At 43.5% G+C, this 26,658-nt stretch overlaps 1 long non-coding RNA gene across 1 annotated transcript; it reads right to left on the bottom strand.

Annotated features, from left to right (window-relative positions):
• Positions 1 to 24,198: 24,198 nt before the first annotated feature.
• LOC127297666 (uncharacterized) lies at positions 24,199 to 25,506 on the bottom strand. The gene is made up of 3 exons (XR_007849376.2): positions 25,432 to 25,506; positions 24,473 to 24,548; positions 24,199 to 24,306 (listed from the first exon to the last, which is right to left on the bottom strand). It is a non-coding gene; the product is annotated as an uncharacterized lncRNA (long non-coding RNA).
• Positions 25,507 to 26,658: the final 1,152 nt, after the last annotated feature.

The following is a 26,658-nucleotide window of genomic DNA, read 5'->3' as shown; positions in this document are numbered from 1 at the left end:
AAGAACACGAACCAAAGCGTAGAGCTCCTTGTCATATATAGGATAGTTGAGGCGTGCGCCATCTAACTTCTCACTATAGTATGCCACAGGTTTGCCCTCTTGCATAAGAACACCGCCAATACCAAGCCCACTTGCATCACACTCAATCTCAAAAGTTTTGGCAAAATTTGGAAGAACAAGAAGTGGAGCTTCGGTAAGACGTTTCTTCAACTCATCAAAAGCATTTTGTTGGGCCTTGCCCCAAACAAACGGAACATTCTTCTTGGTAAGCTCATTCAAAGGGCAAGCGATGGTGCTAAAGTCTTTCACAAAGCGGCGATAAAACCCGGCAAGTCCATGGAAGCTTCGGACTTGGCCAACATTTGTAGGGGTAGGCCAATTATGGATGGCCTCCACCTTGGAAGAATCAACTTCAATCCCATTAGCGGAAACCACAAAACCAAGAAAAACCAATTTGTTTTGAGCAAATGTGCACTTGGGGAGGTTAGCATAAAGCTTTTCATGGCGCAAGATGCACAAGACTTCTCTCACATGTTGCACATGGTCCTCGAGGTTTTTGCTATAAATAAGAATATCATCGAAGTAAACAACCACGCTCTTGCCAATGAGAGGACGCAAGATGTGATTCATGAGGCGCATGAAAGTAGATGGTGCATTGGAAAGACCAAAAGGCATAACGAGCCATTCATAGAGACCAAGTTTGGTCTTGAATGCCGTTTTCCATTCATCACCAATAGCCATGCGGATTTGATGGTAACCACTACGCAAATCGACTTTGGAGAAAATTGTGGCACCACTAAGTTCATCAAGCATGTCATCTAAACGCGGAATGGGATGGCGGTAACGGACGGTAATGGCATTGATGGGGCGACAATCCATACACATCCGTTGCGTCTCATCCGGTTTAGGCACAAGAATCACGGGAACCGCACAAGGGCTAAGGCTTTCTCGGACGTACCCTTTTGCGAGGAGATCTTGAATTTGGCGGTTGATCTCCTTGGTCTCTTCGGGGTTGGTGTGGTAGGCGGCACGGTTTGGAAGCGGAGCGCCGGGTATGAGGTCGATGCGGTGTTCTATGCCGCGGAGTGGTGGTAGTCCATGAGGGAGCTCGTCGGGGAAGACGTCTCGAAATTCCTGCAAAAGAGACAACAAAGACGGAGGAATGTTGGTTAAGTCGTTAGTCTCCGACGCGGGTCCCTTGCATATGAGCACATAGTGCAATATGGTGGATGGGTTCTCTTGGAGCTCTCTCCACTCACTCTTGGTGGCTAGAAGGACACTCTTGGGCTCACTCATATATGGCTTGTGGCGCTCACTCTCTTTGTGGTGGGTCGCTCCCTCTCCTCTCATCTCACTATGGATGCGGAGTTGTGCCCTCGCTAAAGCCTTCGCATTATCCGCGATGATTTGGCTAGGAGTCATCGGGCGCAACTCGAACTTCTTGTCGTTGACCTTGAAGGTGTATGTGTTGGAGAGTCCATCATGTATAGCCTTCTTGTCATATTGCCAAGGGCGGCCAAGCAACATGTGGCACACCGTCATGGGTACCACGTCACACTCGATGGTGTCCTCATAAGGGCCGATCTTGAAGTTGACGGTGACGGTATGTTGTATCTTGACGTTGCCCTTGTCACTCAACCATTGGATATGGTAGGGGTGAGGATGCTTGCGGAGAGTGAGGTGGAGCTTCTCACACAACTCGGTGCTCGCAAGGTTATGGCAACTTCCACCATCGATGATGACCTTGATAGACTTGCCACCAATTCCGGCACGGGTTTGGAAGATGTTGCACCGTTGTTCTTCCATATCATGGGGTTGTGTGGTTAGCACCCTTGTGACCACAAGTGAGGGACTTGGGTCATGCTCACATAAGAGAGGATCTTCTCCACTATCTTGCTCATAAGCTTCTTCACTTGCCACGGCGGCTTGCACAAGGGCTTCATATTCATCCTCATCAAGAGTCTCGATGTCACCATTCTCCATAGTGATCATGACCTTGGTGTTCTTGCACTCAAACGATTTGTGACCTTGGGTGCCACACTTGAAGCAAGTGACACTAGAGGGTCCCGTGGATGCCTTAGAGGAGGCGGTGGAGGAGACCGTTTGCTTCATGCGACTTTGGATAGTCGGTCTCTTGGATGGTGTAGAGGATGCGTCGGCCTTGGCACTTGTAGCTTGAGGAGTTGATGTAGTAGGCGGAGTCGATGTAGCGAACTTGGAGGTGAAGTAGGTCTTGGCCTTGGAGTACTTGATATCCTCAATCACTTGGCGCTCGGCCTTCGATGCTTGGTGGACTAACTCAACCATGTTGGAGTAGGGTTGGAACTCGACAATCCTCTTGATAGGATAAGTAAGGCCATTGAAGAAGCGGGCAATTGTTTGTTCCTCGGACTCTTGGATGTTGGCTCGCATCATAGTGAGCTCCATCTCCTTGTAGAACTCCTCAACGGTCTTGGTGCCTTGCTTCAACTTTTGGAGCTTGTTGAAGAGGTCGGTCATGTAGTGTGCGGGGACAAAACGAGCCTGCATCTCCTTCTTCATATCTTCCCAAGTGTCAATAGGAGGTTCACCCTTCTCTTCTCGAAGCGTGAGGACTTGCTCCCACCAAGTGTTGGCGTAGTCTTCAAACTCGAGTGATGCCATAGCCACTTTTTTGGCACCGGAGTAGTTGTGGATGCGGAAGATCTTGTCCACCTTGAGTGCCCATGAGAGGTACGCTTCGGCGTCGTCTTCACCTTTGAACTTGGGCATGTTGAATTTGAGCTTGCCATACATGTTCTCTTCATCCTCCAAGTTTCTTCTACGAGGAGGGGCGCCGTCAACTCTTGCGGCTAGAGGTGGAATAGGAGGTCTTCGATGGCCAACCATAGCATTGGGTTGGCGTTGGAGTTGAACACTTGCTTCACTTGGTTCACGGTGAGGATGTGGTTGAAGATCTTGTCGCGGTTGAGGACGATGCTCAATGTTGGGTCTCTCCTCTTGATCATGGTGAGGCTCTCCTCGACCACGTTGATCATGGTGAGGGTGGCGGCGAAGATCTCGCCGAGGTGGATCTTGAGGATCTTGGTCTTGGGGATGGCCATCACGCCCATGGTGAGCATGGCGATCCACTTGGTGACGATCTTGTTGAAGGTCTTGAGCTTGTGGAGGACGCTCATGTGGACGAGCATGGCGATGTATTTCTCCACGCCTAGAGTTGGAGCGGGAGTCTTCATGATGAGCATGTGAGCGATGAGGTCGATGATGGTCTTCACGCCTTGAAGAAGAGCTTGGGGACGAAAGGCCACCATGAGAGTAATGGTCTTCATGCCGTGAGGAAGAGCTTGATGAAGAGGAAGTAGAGCGGTGTCGACGAGGGCGACCCAAGTTGGTGATGGCGCGCTCGAGGCTATCCATGCGCCGCTCCATGTTGGCATCATTGGCCGCCATTTGGCCATTCAAGTTGTCCGTAGCTTCACGAAGAAGGGCCAAGTCGTGGTTCACGGTGGAGAAGTTGTGAGCCACTTCATTGTATTGCTCATCGATGTGCGTCTCGAAGAGAGAGAGTTGCTCCTTGAACTCTTGTCGTTGCGTCCATAGGTTGTGTTGAGTAGCCAACCTCTCGGTGTTGCGAAGGATCTCTTCATCCCTATTGGTATCTCCGTTCCTATCCATGATGCAAAGACAAGAACTATGTTGTGTATGTTAGTGGAAGGAGACTACCTCGCACTCTTACCAAGGTAAGATAGTATTGAGGCAATCCACCAAACCGAAAGCAAGATCAAGTGTATCGGGAACACACGCAAAACCACACGCAAAAGCTAGCAAAATATGGTGTTAGGCGAGTGTTGTGGAAAGCCAAAAGACAAATCCAAGATCGAGTATGTTGTTAAAAGTGGGTAAAGTCCAAAAATCCAAATGTCAATGTGAAGATCACTATAAACACGGAAAAAGTTGTGGAACACACACACGAGATAAGCGGGGTTAGTGCAACCAAAAGTGAGCGGAAAAGTGTATGTATAAGTGCTCGGTGTCACACTAACACAAGGAGAGCCAAAGCTTTGGTTGCAAAGGAAGAGACAACAAGATTCACACGTGGCCTCTCTTCTCCTATCTCTCTTTGCTTAAAAGCTTTTTCTCTTTTGTATATGGCGGCACTTGCACTCGTTTGTATCTTTGGTGGCACGTGGACACTTTTGTGTATATGGCGTATGGATGTATGGATGTATGGATGTATGGTGCTACTCGCACTCTTTTTGTGTTTTTGGGGCTTTTTGACGCACTATGTTAGCGTTAGCCTCGCTTTTGCTATCTTGCCACACGAGTGTTTGCTTGGGTGCCTTACTCAACGCGACACACACACCTCACAATGCGGGGCCACGTGCAATGTCTCGCAACACTAAACAAGCAATGCTCGATGGGATAGATCGCAAAAGGAAGAGGGGTTACAAGGTGACCTGCAAGTTATACCTGCGATGATGGTGGTGGTGGTGGTGGTGGTGGAGATCGCCGGATGTCGAGGTCGAAGGAGGGGGCGTTGCTGCGCCCGGTCTGGGGTCCGGTTGGACCAGCTCCTGGACCGGCCTGTCCGGTTGCCGCCCGGTCGACCGGGTTCTATGCTGGCCCGTCCGGTCTGTGGCCCGGTTGACCGGGGCCGAAACCGGGTTTCGCGGGATGAAGCTTTCTCTCTCCTGTTCTTCACGAAAACCAAGCCAAATCGACCAAATCGAAGGGAAACGATGGAATTGGAGGCTAAAAGTTGGGGAAATAGTAGATCAAGCACAGCAACACCAGATCCACGGACCAAAACCACTCAAAACGCAACCAAATCACAGATCTGTCAAGAGGCAATTTAGGGCTATTTTTGGGGATTTTTTGGAAAATTTTCTAGGGACGAAATCGGGTGGGTGGGAGGTCAAATCCGCGGTAACCAAGAGCTGCTGATACCATATGATGAGGTCTAAGACCCCGTGTGTGGCCCGATCTCGCGGATTGACTTCGAAACCAAGGGGGAAGATGGGAAAACGCGAGGAACACGAAGAACACGGCGATGAACACGAGGAACTCCGAGACTCACGCACACACACACCCCGATACACCCGATGCTTACCTCCGTGGCTCGATGGACCACGCCAATAGAATCTCCGAGGAAGAGACACGCGGTAGAATTCCCCGGGGAGAGATTGGGATTGGAGAAGAAGAGCTTGGTGAGGGAGAGAGAGTATCTTGTACTAGAATCTCACTCAACAAGTTCCAAATCAACAACCAAGGTGCCTTGATTACAGAGGGATGATACCCAAGGGAGACTAAGCTCAAATTTAGGTTTGAGTTCAAAACAAGTCTAAAGAGCTAATGAGGGGTTCCAGCTACTTATATAGGCACACATGGCCAGCAAGGGCGAACAGGTACGCAAATGGATAAGTTAAGGCAGTTTGGTGGGGCATTCTCGTCAGGTCCGGTTTGGGTCCGGTCTGACCGGGCCTGGGACCGGGCTGTCCGGTCATGGGTCCGGTCGACCGGGCGCAAACCGGGAAACTGCGAAGTTTCCGGTCCTGGGTCCGGTCGTCGTCCGGTACGAAGGAGCTGACCCGGTTTGCGCCCGGTCGACCGGGCCTATGACCGGGGCGTCCGGTTGTAGGTCCGGTCTGACCGGGTCCTGGACCGGCCAGCGTCCGTCTCTTCCTTGAAGCGCTTCGGGCGACGTCGGCTTAGGCTTCACGATCATCTCCATGTCCAGATGCTTCTCTCCCTCCCTTGACCTTGGCTTGTCCTCCTCACCGGGGTCTTGATGCGCCTTGTACCTAATGACACATAGTACGTCGGCATGAGGTAGCAATCCATCCAAAGGGGTACCAAGATCAAGGGTGGTGAGGAGCGAGTTCACCTCATCATGGAGTGCTTTGACTCGGGCTCGTGTCATCGGTCCACTTGGGGGACTTGTTGGTCTTGGTGTAGCGACGTCGGTGACCGGGGCTACATCACCGTGAGTAGTTCCCCCATGGACTACGGGTTCTAGCAGTAGCTAGTTGGTATTCTCTCCTCCATGTACTTCAATACAATGATCTCATGAGCTGCCTTATGATACGTCTCCGACGTATCGATAATTTCTTATGTTCCATGCCACATTATTGATGTTATCTACTTGTTTTATGCACACTTTATGTCATATTCGTGCATTTTCTGGAACTAACCTATTAACAAGATGCCGAAGTGCCAGTTCCTGTTTTCTGCTGTTTTTGGTTTCAGAAATCCTAGTAACGAAATATTCTCGGAATCGGACGAAATCAACGCCCAAGTTCCTATTTTCACCGGAAGCATCCAGAACACCCGGGAAGGACCAGAGGGGGGGCACTGGGCCCCCAGACCATAGGCCGGCGCGGCCCAGGCCCTGGCCGCGCCGCCCTATGGTGTCGTCGCCCCTTCGACCCTCCTGCGCCGCCTCTTCGCCTATATAAAGCCCCTGGATCGAAAACCCTGATACGATTGACGAAAACCACAGAAACCTTCCAGAGCCGCCGCCATCGCGAAGCCAAGATCTGGGGGACAGGAGTCTCTGTTCCGGCACGCTGCCGGAGCGGGGAAGTGCCCCCGGAAGGCTTCTCCATCGACACCGCTGCCATCTCCACCGCCATCTTCATCACCGCTGCTGCTCCCATGAGGAGGGAGTAGTTCTCCATCGAGGCTCGGGGCTGTACCGGTAGCTATGTGGTTAATCTCTCTCCTATGTACCTCAATACAATGATCTCATGAGCTGCTTTACATGATTGAGATTCATATGAGTTTTGTATCACTACTATCTATGTGCTACTCTAGCAAAGTTATTAAAGTAGTTCTATTCCTCCTGCACGTGTGTAAAGGTGACAGTGTGTGCACCGTGTTAGTACTTGGTTTATGCTATGATCATGATCTTTTGTAGATTGCGAAGTTAACTATTGCTATGATAATATTGATGTGATCTATTCCTCCTACATATGCATGAAGGTGACAGTGTGCATGCTATGTTAGTACTTGGTTTAGTCTATTGATCTATCTTACACTATAAGGCTACTTAAACATGAGCATTATTGTGGAGCTTGTTAACTCCGGCATTGAGGGTTCGTGTAATCCTACGCAATGTGTTCATCATCCAACAAAAGTGTAGAGTATGCATTTATCTATTCTGTTATGTGATCAATGTTGAGAGTGTCCACTAGTGAAAGTGTAATCCCTAGGCCTTGTTCCTAAATATCGCTATCGCTGCTTGTTTCTTGTTTTACTGTGTTACTACTGCTGCAATACCACCACCATCAACTACAGGCCAGCAAGCTATTTTCTGGCACCGTTGCTACTGCTCATATATATTCATACCACCTGTATTTCACTATCTCTTCGCCGAACTAGTGCACCTATTAGGTGTGTTGGGGACACAAGAGACTTCTTGCTTTGTGGTTGCAGGGTTGCATGAGAGGGATATCTTTGACCTCTTCCTCCCTGAGTTCGATAAACCTTGGGTGATCCACTTAAGGGAAAACTTGCTGCTGTTCTACAAACCTCTGCTCTTGGAGGCCCAACACTGTCTACAGGAAAGGAGGGGGAACGTAGACATCAAGCTATTTTCTGGCGCCGTTGCCGGGGAGGAAAGGTAAAAGGTACTCACACTCCGGACCTCGGCCACCAAGCTATTTTCCGGCGCCGTAAGTACTCAAAGCTATTTCCTTTAGATCCTGCAATTGCAACTTTTTGTTTCTTGTTTACACTAGTTTGGCATAATGGACAACAATGAGCTTTTTATTCTATTTCCTGAGTTAAGACATGGATGGTTTGATCCGAAAATTAAAAAACCCATGGAACATGTTAGTATGAACACTTTGAATACCATTGTTGCTAATAATATAGAAAGTTCTAAGCTTGGGGAAGCTGGTTTTCATGATCTTTTTAGTCCCCCAAGCATTGAGGAGAAAATTTTCTTTGTTGATACTTTGCCTCCTATTTATGATGATTATAATGATAGTAGCCTTTTGGTACCACCTGTTATGGAGGATAAATTTGATTATGATTACAATATGCCTCATATATTTGATGATGAGAATAATAATGATAGCTACTTTGTTGAATTTGCTCCCACTACAACTACTAATAAAATTGATTATGCCTATGTGGAGAGTAATAATTTTATGCATGAGACTCATGATAAGAATGCTTTGTGTGATAGTTACATTGTTGAGTTTGCTCATGATGCTACTGAAAGTTATTATGAGAGAGGAAAATATGGTTGTAGAAATTTTCATGTTACTAAAATGCCTCTCTATGTGCTTAAATTTTTGAAGCTATGCTTGTTTTATCTTCCTATGCTTGTTACTTTGCTCTTCATGAACTTGTTTCTTTACAAGATTCCTATGCATAGGAAGCATGTTAGACTTAAATGTGTTTTGAATTTGCCTCTTGATGCTCTCTTTTGCTTCAAATACTATTTCTTGCGAGTGCATCATTAAAACTGCTGAGCCCATCTTAATGGCTATAAAGAAAAGAACTTCTTGGGAGATAACCCATGTGTTATTTTGCTACAGTACTTTGTTTTATATTTGTGTCTTGGAAGTTGTTTACTACTGTAGCAACCTCTCCTTATCTTAGTTTAGTGTTTTGTTGTGCCAAGTAAAGTCTTTGATAGTAAAGTAAGTACTAGATTTGGATTACTGCGCAGTTCCAGATTTCTTTGCTGTCACGAATCTGGGTCTACCTCCCTCTAGGTAGCTCAGAAAATTAAGCCAATTTACGTGCATGATCCTCAGATATGTACGCAACTTTCATTCAATTTGAGCATTTTCATTTGAGCAAGTCTGGTGCCATTTTAAAATTCGTCAATACGAACTGTTCTGTTTTGACAGATTCTGCCTTTTATTTCGCATTGCCTCTTTTGCTATGATGGATGAATTTCTTTGATCCACTAATGTCCAGTAGCATTATGCAATGTCCAGAAGTGTTAAGAATGATTGTGTCACCTCTGAATATGTTAATTTTTATTGTGCACTAACCCTCTAATGAGTTGTTTCGAGTTTGGTGTGGAGGAAGTTTTCAAGGATCAAGAGAGGAGTATGATGCAACATGATCAAGGAGAGTGAAAGCTCTAAGCTTGGGGATGCCCCGGTGGTTCACCCCTGCATATATCAAGAAGACTCAAGCATCTAAGCTTGGGGATGCCCAAGGCATCCCCTTCTTCATCGACAAATTATCAGGTTCCTTCTCTTGAAACTATATTTTTATTCGGTCACATCTTATGTGCTTTTCTTGGAGCGTCTGTGTGCTTTTGTTTTTGTTTTTGTTTGAATATATGCTTGTGTGGGAGAGAGACACGCTCCGCTGGTTCATATGAACACATGTGTTCTTAGCTTTTAGTATTCATGGCGAAGTTTCTTCTTCGTTAAATTGTTATATGGTTGGAATTGGAAAATGATACATGTAGTAATTGCTATCAATGTCTTGGGTAATGTGATACTTGGCAATTGTTGTGCTCATGTTTTAGCTCTTGCATCATATGCTTTGCACCCATTAATTAAGAAATACATAGAGCATGCTAAAATTTGGTTTGCATAATTGGTCTCTCTAAGGTCTAGATAATTTCTAGTATTGAGTTTGAACAACAAGGAAGACGGTGTAGAGTCTTATAATGTTTTCAATATGTCTTTTATGTGAGTTTTGCTGCACCGGTTCATCCTTGTGTTTGTTTCAAACAACCTTGCTAGCCTAAACCTTGTATCGAGAGGGAATACTTCTCATGCATCCAAATACTTGAGCCAACCACTATGCCATTTGTGTCCACCATACCTACCTACTACATGGTATTTTCCGCCATTCCAAAGTAAATTGCTTGAGTGCTACCTTTAAATTTCCATTCTTCACCTTTACAATATATAGCTCATGGGACAAATAGCTTAAAAACTATTGTGGTATTGAATATGTAATTATGCACTTTATCTCTTATTAAGTTGCTTGTTGTGCGATAACCATGTTCACTGGGGACGCCATCAACTATTCATTGTTGAATTTCATGTGAGTTGCTATGCATGTCCGTCTTGTCTGAAGTAAGAGAGATCTACCACCTTATGATTAAGCATGCATATTGTTAGAGAAGAACATTGGGCCGCTAACTAAAGCCATGATCCATGGTGGAAGTTTCAGTTTTGGACATATATCCTCAATCTCAAATGAGAAAATTATTAATTGTTGTTACATGCTTATGCATAAAAGAGGAGTCCATTATCTGTTGTCTATGTTGTCCCGGTATGGATGTCTAAGTTGAAGAATAATCAATAGCGAGAAATCCAATGCGAGCTTTCTCCTTAGACCTTTGTACAGGCGGCATAGAGGTACCCCTTTGTGACACTTGGTAAAAACATGTGCATTGTGATGATCCGGTAGTCCAAGCTAATTAGGACAAGGTGCGGGCACTATTAGTACACTATGCATGAGGCTTGCAACTTATAAGATATAATTTACATGATGCATATGCTTTATTACTACCGTTGACAAAATTGTTTCATGTTTTCAAAATCAAAGCTCTAGCACAAATATAGCAATCGATGCTTTTCCTCTATGGAGGACCATTCTTTTACTTTCAATGTTGAGTCAGTTCACCTATTTCTCTCCACCTCAAGAAGCAAACACTTGTGTGAACTGTGCATTGATTCCTACATATTTGCATATTGCATTTGTTATATTGCTTTACATTGACAACTATCCATGAGATATACATGTTACAAGTTGAAAGCAACCGCTGAAACTTAATCTTCCATTGTGTTTCTTTCAATGTCTCTACTATGAATTTATTGCTTTATGAGTTAACCCTTATGCAAGACTTATTGATGCTTGTCTTGAAGTGCTATTCATGAAAAGTCTTTGCTATATGATTCACTTGTTTACTCATGTCATATACATTGTTTTGATCGCTGCATTCACTACATATGCTTTACAAATAGTATGATCAAGATTATGATGGCATGTCACTCCAGAAATTATCTTTGTTATCGTTTTACCTGCTCGGGACGAGCAGAACTAAGCTTGGGGATGCTGATACGTCTCCGACGTATCGATAATTTCTTATGTTCCATGCCACATTATTGATGTTATCTACATGTTTTATGCACACTTTATGTCATATTCGTGCATTTTCTGGAACTAACCTATTAACAAGATGCCGAAGTGCCAGTTCCTGTTTTCTGCTGTTTTTGGTTTCAGAAATCCTAGTAACGAAATATTCTCGGAATCGGACGAAATCAACGCCCAAGTTCCTATTTTCACCGGAAGCATCCAGAACACCCGGGAAGGACCGGAGGGGGCACTGGGCCCCCAGACCATAGGCCGGCGCGGCCCAGGCCCTGGCCGCGCCGCCCTATGGTGTCGTCGCCCCTTCGACCCTCCTGCGCCGCCTCTTTGCCTATATAAAGCCCCTGGATCGAAAACCCTGATACGATTGACGAAAACCACAGAAACCTTCCAGAGCCGCCGCCATCGCGAAGCCAAGATCTGGGGGACAGGAGTCTCTGTTCCGGCACGCTGCCGGAGCGGGGAAGTGCCCCCGGAAGGCTTCTCCATCGACACCGCTGCCATCTCCACCGCCATCTTCATCACCGCTGCTGCTCCCATGAGGAGGGAGTAGTTCTTCATCGAGGCTCGGGGCTGTACCGGTAGCTATGTGGTTAATCTCTCTCCTATGTACCTCAATACAATGATCTCATGAGCTGCTTTACATGATTGAGATTCATATGAGTTTTGTATCACTACTATCTATGTGCTACTCTAGCAAAGTTATTAAAGTAGTTCTATTCCTCCTGCACGTGTGTAAAGGTGACAGTGTGTGCACCGTGTTAGTACTTGGTTTATGCTATGATCATGATCTTTTGTAGATTGCGAAGTTAACTATTGCTATGATAATATTGATGTGATCTATTCCTCCTACATATGCATGAAGGTGACAGTGTGCATGCTATGTTAGTACTTGGTTTAGTCTATTGATCTATCTTACACTATAAGGTTACTTAAACATGAGCATTATTGTGGAGCTTGTTAACTCCGGCATTGAGGGTTCGTGTAATCCTACGCAATGTGTTCATCATCCAACAAAAGTGTAGAGTATGCATTTATCTATTCTGTTATGTGATCAATGTTGAGAGTGTCCACTAGTGAAAGTGTAATCCCTAGGCCTTGTTCCTAAATACTGCTATCGCTGCTTGTTTACTGTTTTACTGTGTTACTACTGCTGCAATACCACCACCATCAACTACAGGCCAGCAAGCTATTTTCTGGCACCGTTGCTACTGCTCATATATATTCATACCACCTGTATTTCACTATCTCTTCGCCGAACTAGTGCACCTATTAGGTGTGTTGGGGACACAAGAGACTTCTTGCTTTGTGGTTGCAGGGTTGCATGAGAGGGATATCTTTGACCTCTTCCTCCCTGAGTTCGATAAACCTTGGGTGATCCACTTAAGGGAAAACTTGCTACTGTTCTACAAACCTCTGCTCTTGGAGGCCCAACACTGTCTACAGGAAAGGAGGGGGAATGTAGACATCACCTTACATGATTGAGATTCATCTGATGTAATCGGTGTTGTGTTTGTTGGGATCCGATGGATGATACATTATGATTAGTCTATCTATAAAGTTTGTGAAATTATTGTTGCTGCAATCTTGTTATGCTTAATGCTTGTCACTAGGGCCCGAGTGGCATGATCTTAGATTTAAGCTCTATACTTATTGCTTAGATTGTATCTACAAGTTGTATGCACATGTCACTGTCCGGAACCAAAGGCCCCGAAGTGACAAGAATCGGGACAACCGGAGGGGATGGCGGTGATGTGAGGGACACATGTTTTCACGGAGTGTTAATGCTTTGCTCCGGTACTCTATTAAAAGGAGTACCTTAATATCCAGTAGATTCCCTAGAGGCCCGGGTGCCACCGGCTGGTAGGACAAAAGATGTTGTGCAAGTTTCTCATTGCGAGCACGTACGACTATAATTGGAAAACATGCCTACATAATTAATAATCTGGATGTTCTGTCTTAATGCTTTGATTCCTATCAATTGCCCAACTGTAATTTGTTCACCCAACACTTGTCACGTGTTATTGGAGAGTTACCACTAGTGTAGATCGCTGGGAACCCCGGTCCATCTCTCATCATCATATTCTCGTTCTATATGTCATTGGAAGTAGTATCAACTATTTTCTGGTACCATTGCCTCTGTGTTATCAAGTATCGCTGCTGTGTTATCATTACTACTGCTCTCATATTACTGCTACTTTCACATCACCCCTGTTACTAGTGCTTTTCCAGGTGCAGCTGAATTGACAACTCAGTTGTTAAGGCTTATAAGTATTCTTTACCTCCCCTTGTGTCGAATCAATAAATTTGGGTTTTACTTCCCTCGAAGACTGCTGCGATCCCCTATACTTGTGGGTCATCAAGACTATTTTCTGGCACCGTTGCCGGGGAGGCATAGCTCTACTCATAAGTTCACCTAGGGAGTACACTCCACCTCTCTCTCTATTTTTATTTTATTTTGTTTTGTTTTTCTTTGTTTACTTTTGTCTAGTTTATTTGTGCTTAGTTTATTTCTGTCTAGTATTATTTTGCTTAGTTTACTTTTGCTTAGTTTCTTTTTGTCTTGTTTTATTTTATACCCAAAAATCCATAAAAATTTGAAAAATCAAAAAATTAAAAACTGATGTTATGGGAGAACCAACAACCTACTTGGAGCTTATAGAATGTTATAATAATTATAGAAAATCAAGAGCTGGTGAAGTAATGAGTGCTATGATAGAAAAAGTGAATACAATTGCTAAAATCTTGCTTAAACGCCATGATATAAACTGTTGCTCTCAACAGGATACTAAACATCTTAAATTTGAATGTGGCTTTAGTGAGGAATTTTTAATTAAGAACTATAATCGGAATTGCTATATTCATTATGGGTTCGAAGAGGTAGAACAATTTGTCGTATTTATGGGAGCCTCTGAGATCGAATCCTTCATGGTTGAGAATTATGAAACTTCTGTTGTTTGTAAGGACCTTAAAGATTATGTCTCTTCTATCCTTAATTGTTGCATAGAATGCGTCAGTGATAATCCTTATATCATTGATTATAAAGAGAGACTCATTAATGCACAAGAATGCACTCACAATTTGCAGGAACCTGTGGAAGAAGAAGCTGATGAACCTGAAAGCTCATTGGATGAAAAAGAGGAGGAAATTGATGAATCTGAGAACTCATTGGATGAAAAAGAAGAGGAGAGCGACGAACAAAAGGAGGAAGAATGGATTAGCTACCCATGCCAACCTTCTAATGAGAGTAACCCTCTGTCTCTTACACTATTTGATTGTCCTCCATGCTTACCGAGAGAGGTTGAATGTTATGTTCCTGTGGATTCTCTTGAAATATTCCCTATGAGTAAAACTTGTGAGAATAATTATGCTACTGTTACTTATGATAATTCATGCTACTTTGATAAATCTTATGATAATGCTTTGTTTGTGCCTGATGTCGAAATGCATGGTACTAAAGAATTTTGCTTGGCAAATGTTTATGATAAAGCTCTAGATGATGGTCCTATGTTACTTGATAATATTAATTGTACTACTAATGAAAATGGGATTGGAGAGTTCTTGACTTTATCTATGAGTCCCATATCTCTTGAGATTGATCAATCATCTTGTTATATTATTGATAAAAGTGGGTTTGAAAATTTTAATCCCACTATTTTTGAGGTTGATAAAAATTATGTGTTTATGGATCATGAGAAACATGCTTTATGTGATAGTTATATTGTTGAGTTTTTTCATGAAGCTACTGGAAATTATTATGAGAGAGGAAAATATGGTTGTAGAAATTTGCATGGTACTAAAACACCTCTCTATGTGCTTAAAATTTTGAAGTTACTCTTGTTTTATCTTCTTATGCTTGTCGCTTTGTTTTTCATGAATTTATTTGTGTACAAGATTCCTATGCATAGGAAGTGGGTGAGACTTAAATGTGTTTTGAACTTGCTTTTTGATGCTCTCTTTTGCTTCAACTCTTATTTCTTGCGAATGCATCATTAAAACTGCTGAGCCCATCTTAATGGCTGTAAAGAAAGAACTTCTTGGGAGATAACCCATGTGTTATTTTGCTACAGTACTTTGTTTTATATTTGTGTCTTGGAAGTTGTTTACTACTGTAGCAACCTCTCCTTATCTTAGTTTTGTGTTTTGTTGTGCCAAGTGAAGCCTCTAATCGAAGGTTGATACTAGATTTGGATTTCTGCGCAGAAACAGATTTCTATCTGTCACGAATCTGGGCTGTTTTCTCTGTAGGTAACTCAGAAAAATATGTCAATTTACGTGCGTGTTCCTCAGATATGTACACAACTTTCATTAGTTTTGAGTTTTCTGATTTGAGCAACGGAAGTATTTCTTTAAAATTCGTCTTTACTGGCTGTTCTGTTTTGGCAGATTCTGTCTCTGTTTTTTTGCATTGTCTCTTGTGGACTTTAAGCGAGGTTTTCTAGACGTGGAGAGCTGTAGCTAATGTTTTATTGAGTTCTTGCAATGTGTCACTACAGGACCAAGGTGGATTCAAGTTTTTTGAGTACTAACCCCTCTAATGAAGTTTATGAGAAGTTTGGTGTGAAGGAAGTTTTCAAGGGTCAAGAGAGGAGGATGATATATGATCAAGAAGAGTGAAAAGTCTAAGCTTGGGGATGCCCCCGTGGTTCATCCCTGCATATTTCAAGAAGACTCAAGCGTCTAAGCTTGGGGATGCCCAAGGCATCCCCTTCTTCATCAACTTATCAGGTTTCTTCTATTGAAACTATATTTTTATTCGGTCACATCATATGTGCTTTACTTGGAGCGTCTGTGTGCTTTTATTTTTGTTTTGTTTGAATAAGATCGGATCCTAGCAATCCTTGTTTGGGAGAGAGACACGCTCCGCTTTTTCATATGAACACTTGTTCTTCGTTTTACTTTTAATGTTCAATGATAAAAGTTGGAAGCTACAATACTTATGCTTATTTGGTTGGAATCAGAAAATGCCTTATATGTCTTGGATAATTTGACACTTGGCAATTGTTTTGAGCTCTCAAGTAGATCATGATTAAGTTTTTTCATGTAGTTTAAACCTATTAGTGGAGAACTACTGTAGAGCTTGTTAAAATTGGTTTGCATGATTGGTCTCTCTTAAGGTCTAGATATTTTCTGGTAAAAGTGTTTGAGCAACAAGGAAGACAGTGTAGAGTATTATAATGCTTGCAATATGTTTTTATGTAAGTTTTGCTGTACCGGTTCATACTTGTGTTTGCTTCAAACAACCTTGCTAGCCTAAGCCTTGTACTGAGAGGGAATGCTTCTCGTGCATCCAAAATCCTTGAGCCAACCACTATGCCAATTGTGTCCACCATACCTACCTACTATGTGGTATTTTCTGCCATTCCAAAGTAAATTGCTTGAGTGCTACCTTTAAACAATTCAAAATGCTTCTCGATTTGTGTCAATGTTTTATAGCTCATGAGGAAGTATGTGGTGTTTATCTTTCAATCTTGTTGGGCAACTTTCACCAATGGACTAGTGGCTTCATCCGCTTATCCAAGTTTTTTGCAAAAATAGCTGGCAATGGGATTCCCAGTCCCAAATTAATCAAACTAAATAGACACTCCTCCATGGTATGTGATTGTTGGACGGCACCCGAAGGATTCGGTTAGCCATGGCTTGAGAAAGCAAAGGTGGGGAGGAGTGTCATCATAATAAAACTAAAATAAAAAGGCACTCCTTCATGGTATGAGATTGTTGGCAGGCACCCGAAGGATTCGGTTAGCCATGGTTTGTGAAAGAAAGGTTGGAAGGAGTGCCACACAAAAATAAAAATAAAATGGGAGCCGCTCTTTGAAGGTTTGTCTGGCAAGGGGGTTAGAGTGCCCACTACCATTCGTTGACAACAACAAACACCCCTCAAAACTTTACTTTTATGCTCTCTATATGTTTTCAAAATCAAAGCTCTAGCACAAATATAGCAATCAATGCTTCCCTCTGTGAAGGGCCATTCTTTTACTTTATGTTGAGTCAGTTTACCTATTTCCTTCCACCTTAGAAGCAAACACTTGTGTCAACTGTGCATTGATTCTTACATACTTGCTTATTTGCATTCATCATATTACTTTATGTTGACAATTATCCATGAGATATGCATGTTGGAAGTTGAAAGCAACCGCTGAAACTTATATCTTCCTTTGTGTTGCTTCGATGCCTTTACTTTGAATCTATTGCTTTATGAGTTAACTCTTGAGCAAGACTTTTGATGCTTGTCTTGAAAGTACTCTTCATGAAAAGTTTTGCTATATGTTATCTATTTGTTAGCAACTATAGATTATTGCCTTGAGTCACTTCATTCATTTCATATTCTTTGTAATAGTATGATCAAGTTTATGTAAGTAGCATGTCAGTACAGAAATTATTCTTTTTATCGTTTACCTGCTCGGGACGAGCAGGAACTAAGCTTGGGGATGCTGATACGTCTCCAACGTATCCATAATTTCTGATGTTCCATGCTTGTTTTATGACAATACTTACATGTTTTGCTTGCACTTTATAATGTTTTTATGCGTTTTCCGGAACTAACCTATTAACAAGATGCCACAGTGCCAGTTCCTATTTTCTGCTGTTTTTGGTTCCAGAAAGGCTGTTCGGGCAATATTCTTGGAATTGGACGAAATCAACGCCAAAGATCTTATTTTTCCCGGAAGGCTCCAGAACACCGAAGGGGAGTCGGAGGAGAGCCAGGGGGCCCCCACACCATAGGGCCGCGCGGGCCAGACCCTGGCCGCGCCGGCCTATGGGGAGGCCACCCTGTCGACCCTCCTGCGCCGCCTCTTCGCCTATAAAACCCCTTTCGACCTAAAAACACAGTACCAATTGACGAAACTCCAGAAAGACTCCAGGGGCGCCGCCGCCATCGCGAAACTCCAATTCGGGGGACAGAAGTCTCTGTTCCGGCACCCTGCCGGGACGGGGAAGTGCCCCCGGAAGCCATCTCCATCATTGCCACCGCCTCCATCATGCTCCGTGAGTAGTTCCCCCATGGACTACGGGTTCTAGCAGTAGCTAGTTGGTATTCTCTCCTCCATGTACTTCAATACAATGATCTCATGAGCTGCCTTACATGATTGAGATTCATCTGATGTAATCGGTGTTGTGTTTGTTGGGATCCGATGGATGATACATTATGATTAGTCTATCTATAAAGTTTGTGAAATTATTGTTGCTGCAATCTTGTTATGCTTAATGCTTGTCACTAGGGCCCGAGTGGCATGATCTTAGATTTAAGCTCTATACTTATTGCTTAGATTGTATCTACAAGTTGTATGCACATGTCACTGTCCGGAACCAAAGGCCCCGAAGTGACAAGAATCGGGACAACCGGAGGGGATGGCGGTGATGTGAGGGACACATGTTTTCACGGAGTGTTAATGCTTTGCTCCGGTACTCTATTAAAAGGAGTACCTTAATATCCAGTAGATTCCCTAGAGGCCCGGCTGCCACCGGCTGGTAGGACAAAAGATGATGTGCAAGTTTCTCATTGCGAGCACGTACGACTATAATTGGAAAACATGCCTACATAATTAATAATCTGGATGTTCTGTCTTAATGCTTTGATTCCTATCAATTTCCCAACTGTAATTTGTTCACCCAACACTTGTCACTTGTTATTGGAGAGTTACCACTAGTGTAGATTGCTGGGAACCCCGGTCCATCTCTCATCATCATATTCTCGTTCTATATGTCATTGGAAGTAGTATCAACTATTTTCTGGTACCATTGCCTCTGTGTTATCATTCTTTGCTGTGTTATCACATTACTGCTCTCATATTACTGCTACTTTCACATCACCCCTGTTACTAGTGCTTTTCCAGGTGCAGCTGAATTGACAACTCAGTTGTTAAGGCTTATAAGTATTCTTTACCTCCCCTTGTGTCGAATCAATAAATTTGGGTTTTACTTCCCTCGAAGACTGCTGCGATCCCCTATACTTGTGGGTCATCACATCCTCAACGTTTCCAAGGCGACACATGATTTTAAAAAAAGGCAAAATAGACAGAAATTAGAGGTCAAAATAACTCCAAGAAAGGAAAGGTTTATTGTTCATAGAGGCTGATATGTGGGACCCATGAGCAAGCAGAATTCTCAACATTTCAAAGGCGGCATGAGATCGAAAGAAAAAGCCAAGTGACCAAATATCAGGAGCGTAAAATAATCCAAGAAAAGAAGCTTTATTGTACATAGAGGATGACATGCGGGTCCCATTTTGCAGCAGCGGTCCCAACATTTCAAATGCGGCTTGAGATCAAAAGAAAAAGAAAGTAGCCAGAAATTAGGGAGTAAAAAAAACTCCAAGAAAGTTGATTGTGCATAGAGGATGACATGCGGGTCCCAAGGCGACAGCTTACTCAACGTTTCCAAGGCGGCAGGGGATCAAAAGAAAAAAGAAATAGCCAAAAATCAGAGGGTGAAAAAAATCCAAGAAAAGAAACTTTTATAGTACATAGAGGATGACATGCAGGTCCCATTTTGCAGCGGTCTCAAAGTTTCCAAGGCAGGGGATCGAAAGAAAAAGGAAATAGCCAAATATCAGAAGGTGAAAAATAATCCGAGAAAAGAAACTTTTATTGTACATAGAGAATGACATGCGGGTCCCATTTGGCAGCAGTTGTATCAATGTTTCAGAGGCGGCACGGGATTGAAAGAAAAAGGCAAGTGACCAAATATCAGGTGCCCAAAAAAACTCCAAGAAAAGAAAGTTGATTGTACATAGAGGATGACATGCGGGTCCCATTTTGCAGCAATTTAACGTTTCCAAGGCGGCAGGGGATCAAAAGAACCAAGAAAATAAACTTTTGTACCACATAGAGGATGACATGCGGGTCCCATGAGCCAGCAGGTTCCTCAACGTTTCAAACGCGGCATGAGATCGAAAGAAAAAACACAAGTGACCAAATATCAGGGGCCAAAAATAATAATACAAGAAAAGTAATTTTTATTGTACAAAGAGGATGACATGCGGGTCCCATTTTGCAGCAGCGGTCTCAGCGTTTCAAAGTCGGCATGAGATGGAAAGAAAAAGGCAAGTGACAAATATCAGGAGCCAAAAATAATCCAAGAAAAAAAATTATTGTACATAGATGATGACATGCGGTTCCTATTTTGCATTAGCGTTCTCAACGTTTCCAAGGCGGCATAGGACCAAAGAAAAAGGAAGTAGCCAGAAATCAGGGGCTCAAAAAAATCCAAGAAAAGAAAGATTTTGATATGGGCACGGAGGCCTATGTGGAGCCCAATTTCAGGACTCCGCCAACCTAGGTGGTACGCCATTGAGGATTCAGGAGTGACACGCTAGGACGACCTACGCCATGTAATAATTAAGTCTAAGGTTGTGTCATTCATTAATAATGTAGCCAGGTCATGCTGTGGGCCATCTAGGGTTTTAATAGAGTCTGTTTGACTTGGGCCTGTCCAAGTCGAACTAGGTTAGGCCCAATAAGGGGGCCGGCCGGCCAGCTCTCCCTCTCATATAAGGAGATGGCACGGCTAGGGTTTAGGGGAGAACAAGTTTAGTCTAAAAGTTTAGGGTTTCCCTATTGCGTGTGATCACGTGTATCATCCCTCCGGGGGTACGGCGCTGCCGTTATATATATTATCCGCTGCGAAGGTTCTTGTGTTCATCAAGGATTGTCTAGCTCTTGGTTTGAGGTGTATCGTTCATCGATCCGTTGCTTGCTGGATTCGTTCCCTCTTCTCCAGGCTGCGTTCATCGCGTTGTTGGGAGGATTATCTACCCTAGGTTCTCGCTGTGAAAGATCGGGCATCAACTAAGGAGGATACAGTGGGTCGCTCCCTTATCATTTGGTATCAGAGCTCCGGGTTGCTCACGGCGAGGTTTTGTTGATCGATCTCTTTGATCGGTTTGCATCGGAGAAGATTGGCTCTAAGATCGGAGGACTTTGGTTCTCGGTCGAAGGAGGTTGGTTGGAGGAAGTTTGGTATTGTTTGGTGTAGTTTGGAGGTCATCCATGGCTGTTTCGGAGGTGAAAATCGCGAAAAATCGCGACCAGAATCGGGAAGAAGACGAAATTTCGCGACCAGGAAAAATCCGGTCTGGAATCCGGTCAACCGGGCCAGTGACCGGGCCGGCCGGCGTGGCATCCGGTCAACCGGGCGCCAAACCGGGAAGTTCGCAAAATTTCGTCCGGTTTGGCCCCGGTACGACGCATCCGGTTGGCGCCCGGTCAACCGGGCCAGGGACCGGGCTGGCCGGTCAGGAGGCCGGTCTAACCTGGCCCTGGGCCGGGCGGGCTCCGATTGCTGCGGTTTTTCTCCGGCGGTTTCTCCTGTTGCTCCTGTTTCATCTCCGGCGATGCTACTTGATGCTACTACTGTTGTTGCTTCGTTTTCCGACGATGTACATGGCATTCGGTGTTCGCGTGGCACGAAATCCGGTGATATATTCAATGATTTCCTTGACATCCGGAAGGGAGTAACGCGTCCCGTATCAGAACTTAAGTGGTATTTATGCCATGACGCGACAATTGAGCAGTACGAAGAATGGGAGAAGTACATGGAATTGGGTTTCCAACGATGTCGTCGTTACAAAGGGAAGTTCACTGGTTATGATGCTTGTGTTCTCGCTCACCGGCGAGTGGATGCGGAGTTGGACATATATTGGTGTCATGAAGGTGATAGAGGCGAGTATGCTTATACTTGGGCGGACTTCAATAACTTTCTTCGTGGTGGTTTCGGGTTACCATTGAAGGATCATAAGCAGTCCTCCAGATTTGGACATGCATTGAAGGAAGTCAACAAATGTCTAGTGGATGTAATGAAGTCAGTGGACAAGTGCATAGTTACTTCTAAGAGGATTGCTCCACTACCAACAGTCACTACGGTCGAGGTGAAATCTTCAGAGGAGAGGGAACCTGGCTCTGATACCAAGAGCACTACTGTGGGGACCCCGGACTAGCTGTCCGAAATTCCCTATTATGTATACAGTTCACGATCCCATGATCAGTGCGCCGTGAACACATAACCGAACTGATATCAAATTACACCATCCTTTACAAAGCGGAATAAGAAAATTACAACATGGTCACATGACCGGTACTTACATAATAGCCTCGAAGGGCCTAACTAAACATCAGAGTAGCATCATCACTTCAGCAGCGCAGTACCCAAGTCATCTGTCATAACCCTACAGGCGACTGACTGGGAAGACGTTCCTAGCTCGCATAGACGTCGCCAACTCCTTCTTCATCCGTCGTGTCCCTCCAAGTCTGGCCAAGTAAATAGCCAGGGACAAAGCCGTGAGTACATTGGAATTGTACTCGCAAACCATCAAGAAAGGTGCTAACAAAGCTAACTAAAAGAGACAAGAGAGGAAGAATAGTTTCTCTTGTGGATATAGCATGTGAAAGAAAATCAGTTTCTCTTGTGGATATAGCATGTGAAAGAGAATCAGTTTCTCTTGTGGATATAGCATGTGAAAGAGAATCAGTTTCTCTTGTGGATATAGCATGCCGGCATCTCAAGTGATGCAGACACTAAGGTGTTTCCAGGACAACTAGCTAACCATCTAGGAGGAAGGGTAGCATGCCGCCATCTCAATTGATGGGGACGCTTAGGAAGTTATATGACATATCTATACCTTTATTGAGGATGAGGTAGCATAAGTCCATCTCAGTTGATGGGAATGCTAGAGAATTACTGTGACATACCTATATATTTATTGAAGAAGATACTTCAAGGGATACCTATGACATCTCTATATCTTTGTTAAAGAAGAGTTCCTCTTCAAGAAACATTTAGGAAAGAGTTCCCCACTTAGCCTCCATTTTTCCTCGACCATCTCCATATGGTCAACACACGCCCTTTTTCCGTACCCTTCCGGTACATCCAACACAACACTTTCTTTGCAAAGCATTTATCAAAACAAAACTCAAGCCCCGGTAAAGGTAGACCTTTGCAACCCGTCCATGACCGCGGACGCGGCTATTCGAATAGATTTGACTCTGCATAGTTTGCGCACTTTCCCCACAAGAACTGATAAATCCGCCGGGATCATCCCCGGATCGTCATACGAGGGTATGCGAGACTCGGATAACCAGTCATAGTCTTTCGCCCGTATCCCTTGGCACAAGTCCTTCCCTGCGGGCTTACCCCTTCCCGGCACCCCGGCAGCATACCTCCTTTTGAGCGTATCTCCGGCGCCACGACAGAAGACCCTCAGTAATCGTCCGGCTATAGACAACTACAGTGTATTGCCTCCTTCAGAGCGCAACCCGGCGTCGGAGGTCCTCGTGACCCTCCCTAGAGAGTTGTGAAGGGTGCTCATGCCAATTTCAACGAACTACGGACTAAGCCCGTGCCCACCTTGGATAATGTGGTTGCGCGAATAAAAGTTGGTCCGGTGTACACATGTACGCAGTGCTCCTTTTTAGAAAACATTTCTTTTTCCCCCACAACACCATGGTTGTCAACCAACCTCCATACACGTCTTTTCCAAACATCTTTATCAAGATCCTTTGCTTTCACAAACCATACACTTGGATTAACTCACCCAAGGTTTTCATAAACATTTACAACAAGGTAAACCTTGAGGGGTTCCCAACCTATAGTTTCATGAGTTGAACTAGAATTGCACTATGGCCAATATGAGAGTCATCTTGCCATAGAAGGTATAAAGGAGTAATGGGTGGATCATACTCGCTTGAGATAAGCATGTATGATGACAACACAAAGAGGATTATACTTTCAGATTTGTGGTGCTAAAAATATACAACTTAGATAGTGGAGTATCACTATCCAACATACTCTCCAATGGGTACACGGCATACTCCTCTCAAGTTGAGAATATACCAAGATCATGACATTGATACCTCTAAATTACAAAAGTGGTGGGTGTGGTGTAAGTTACTATCTTGAGAGGGAAGATGCTCAAGTTGAGCATACAAGATGACCAAGTGGAATAGCACGGCCATAATACCATGTATCCCATAATCACAAAGACAATAGTGGAGTGTCACCACTAGGGAGTACCCTACTTGCAATCACACATAGATGACATAAATAGAGAGAATAACACGCATAGAATTAAGGTGCTTTGGACATCAACAAATGACATCCAACTAGACACCAAGTCAGAGATCAAAAGATGGCTTGCCTTGGCTTATTTGTCCCTGTACTTCTTCAACTCCATCAATATAAGAATTCCAACAATATAAATAATCTTCTCATCCGGTTCCACTTCTTCTTCTTCTCCGGAATTGTTCGCATCTATCGCCGGAAAATATAAAAGGAAGACAATCAATCACATTGCATCAACAAGACAACATTCAACAATCAACAACTAACCATGCAGCCAAGGTATAACATACTAAGGACCTATAGATACCACAAAACAAATTTAAGAGTTTTAATTTAGAAAACCCCATTTATTTACCTAGTAGAGGCATGAGTGCATCACAACTTAGCAATTGCCTCTCTCGGTTATCACCATGGTATAAACCAATTATCCCCTGGTAGATAACATCATGAAGAGGACAAGAGCATTAATTTGGCATCACAAACATTCACAACATAATTTCAAACATTTTTGGAAAAGTAGAAATCAGTTTTCCTAATTTAATTTGCTCACTTAACACTATACAAAAATAGGAAGCAAACCATTTGCCACATCATTTGAAAACTTAAGCAAAACAAAAGAGCTAATGTTAAGTTGCAGAGTTTTTGTTGTGCAAGCATAAAACAAAGGTTGCCCATCTCTACTAAAAAGAGTTGGTCAGGGGTTTTAAATAAACCGAAAAGTTTTGCTTCAACAATGCATATCACACATAAACATTACTAACAGCAACAAATATGTATGAACAGAGAATAATAATATTTTTCCTAGATGGCCAGTATTAATACAAGACTAACCCAATTGGAATCACCCAAAAAGGTTAATCCTACTATTTTAGGAATTTCTTTGAATCTGACTATACAGAAAACAAGATCTGTAAGCCATAAATCGTAGAAAAATCCTAAAAATATGAGGCTACTTTCATTTGAAAGGTAATTAAACGGAGATGCATACACAATTGGATTTGGGTTCAAATTGTTTCTGAAACTCTCACAAATGGATTGACAAGGTTACTGCATGTTTTCACCATTTGCTTTAACTATGGAGTTGCAGAACAGATAAAGGTTTGAAACTTGTTTGAGATGATTAAGAAAACATCCAGTAGTCCTACAAAATTGGAATCACTCAATTAGGTTCAAAAATGGATTTTTGGTGATTTAAAAGCTAACAGCCATGTCTGCAAAACACACAGAACAAGTTTAATTCACCAAAAATCATACACAAATCACAAAAATATGAGGTCTGCTGCATCTGGAAGGTATTGAATAGGTGGTTCTTACCCAGTTGGTTTCATTCAAAAATTCGTCTCCAAGCTCCTGGTTTAATTCGACAAAGTCAGATCTGACCAGATCTTGATCTGTGAACCATTTCAATTTCAGGAGGTCATTTGAGGTGAAACCAATGTTAAAATGAAGGTACTGGAGAGGGCTTTCACCCACAGTTGAGTTTGCTCAAAAAGGTTTTGTAAAACGGAAGAAATCTAACAAACAGTGATTCTGCATGTTTGCAGAACTTTATTTACCATGCAAAATACGTAACGAATTTGAAGATGAGACCAACGCCAAGTTTTAGATCTTTTCGATACCTATCTGTGGAACTTTGAATCACTCGATTTGGACCTGCACACGAGTTTTGACGGATTTTACAAAATCGTACCAGAATCTGAAACAGCAAGATAGCAGAAATTACTGCAAGGTTTTGGACGAACTTTGGTCAAGAGTTTCAGATCTGAGGATTGCTCAACCTTCTCCATGCTTGGACCAACATGCGCATCAAGATCCAATCTTGTGAGAGGGAAGAAGAGAAAAGGAGCTGGATTCATCAAAGATTAGGGGGAGAAGAGAGTGAGAGAGATGCTCTCATGGTGAGGGGGAGCTTGAGGGAGGAGGGAGTTGCATCTTGGAGAGGTTTCCATGGCCATGGCCGGCCATGGAGCTTGGGAGGAGCAGCAGCTCGTGGGGAGGTGGAGGAGAAGAGTGTGGGGGAGTGGAGAGTGAAGGAAATGAAGCCAAAGGGGAGGAGGTGGCCGGCCAAGCTCTATTTATAGAGGGAGAGGGTTGGCTGCCTCCTCTTTGATTGGTGGAGATGGGTGGCTGCCCATTTAATTGTTGGGTTAGTTGGGAGGCAAGGCTTGTGGAGGAAGAAAGTGAGGAGAAACATGGCTGGCCGAAATTGTCATGGCCGGCTCCATTCTTACCAAGCACAAGTGAGCAATGTGAGAGAGAGGCACAACATCAATGTGTATAGGCCAAGACATGATGTTGAGGAGATAATGTCCATGAGTGATTTGGATGATGATAAGTATAGGAGTAGATACATATAGATAAAAATAAGTGTGAGGTGATATGCACTCCAAGGATAATTGTTACCACTATGGTTGGGACAAACATAAGATGAAAAATAGACCCAAAGGTATATTTGATGATTAGAAGTTTTTATTTTAATTCAATTTTGGAAGGATTGAGATTGACCACATGCAACAATGCATGAGCATGTCAAAATAGAGG

The sequence above is a fragment of the Lolium perenne genome, chromosome 1, assembly GCF_019359855.2.
Source record: "Lolium perenne isolate Kyuss_39 chromosome 1, Kyuss_2.0, whole genome shotgun sequence".
In the NCBI taxonomy this organism is placed as follows: Eukaryota; Viridiplantae; Streptophyta; class Magnoliopsida; order Poales; family Poaceae; genus Lolium; species Lolium perenne.
Note: the sequence above shows the minus strand (reverse complement) of the source record. Positions and strands in the feature narration are given on the sequence as shown.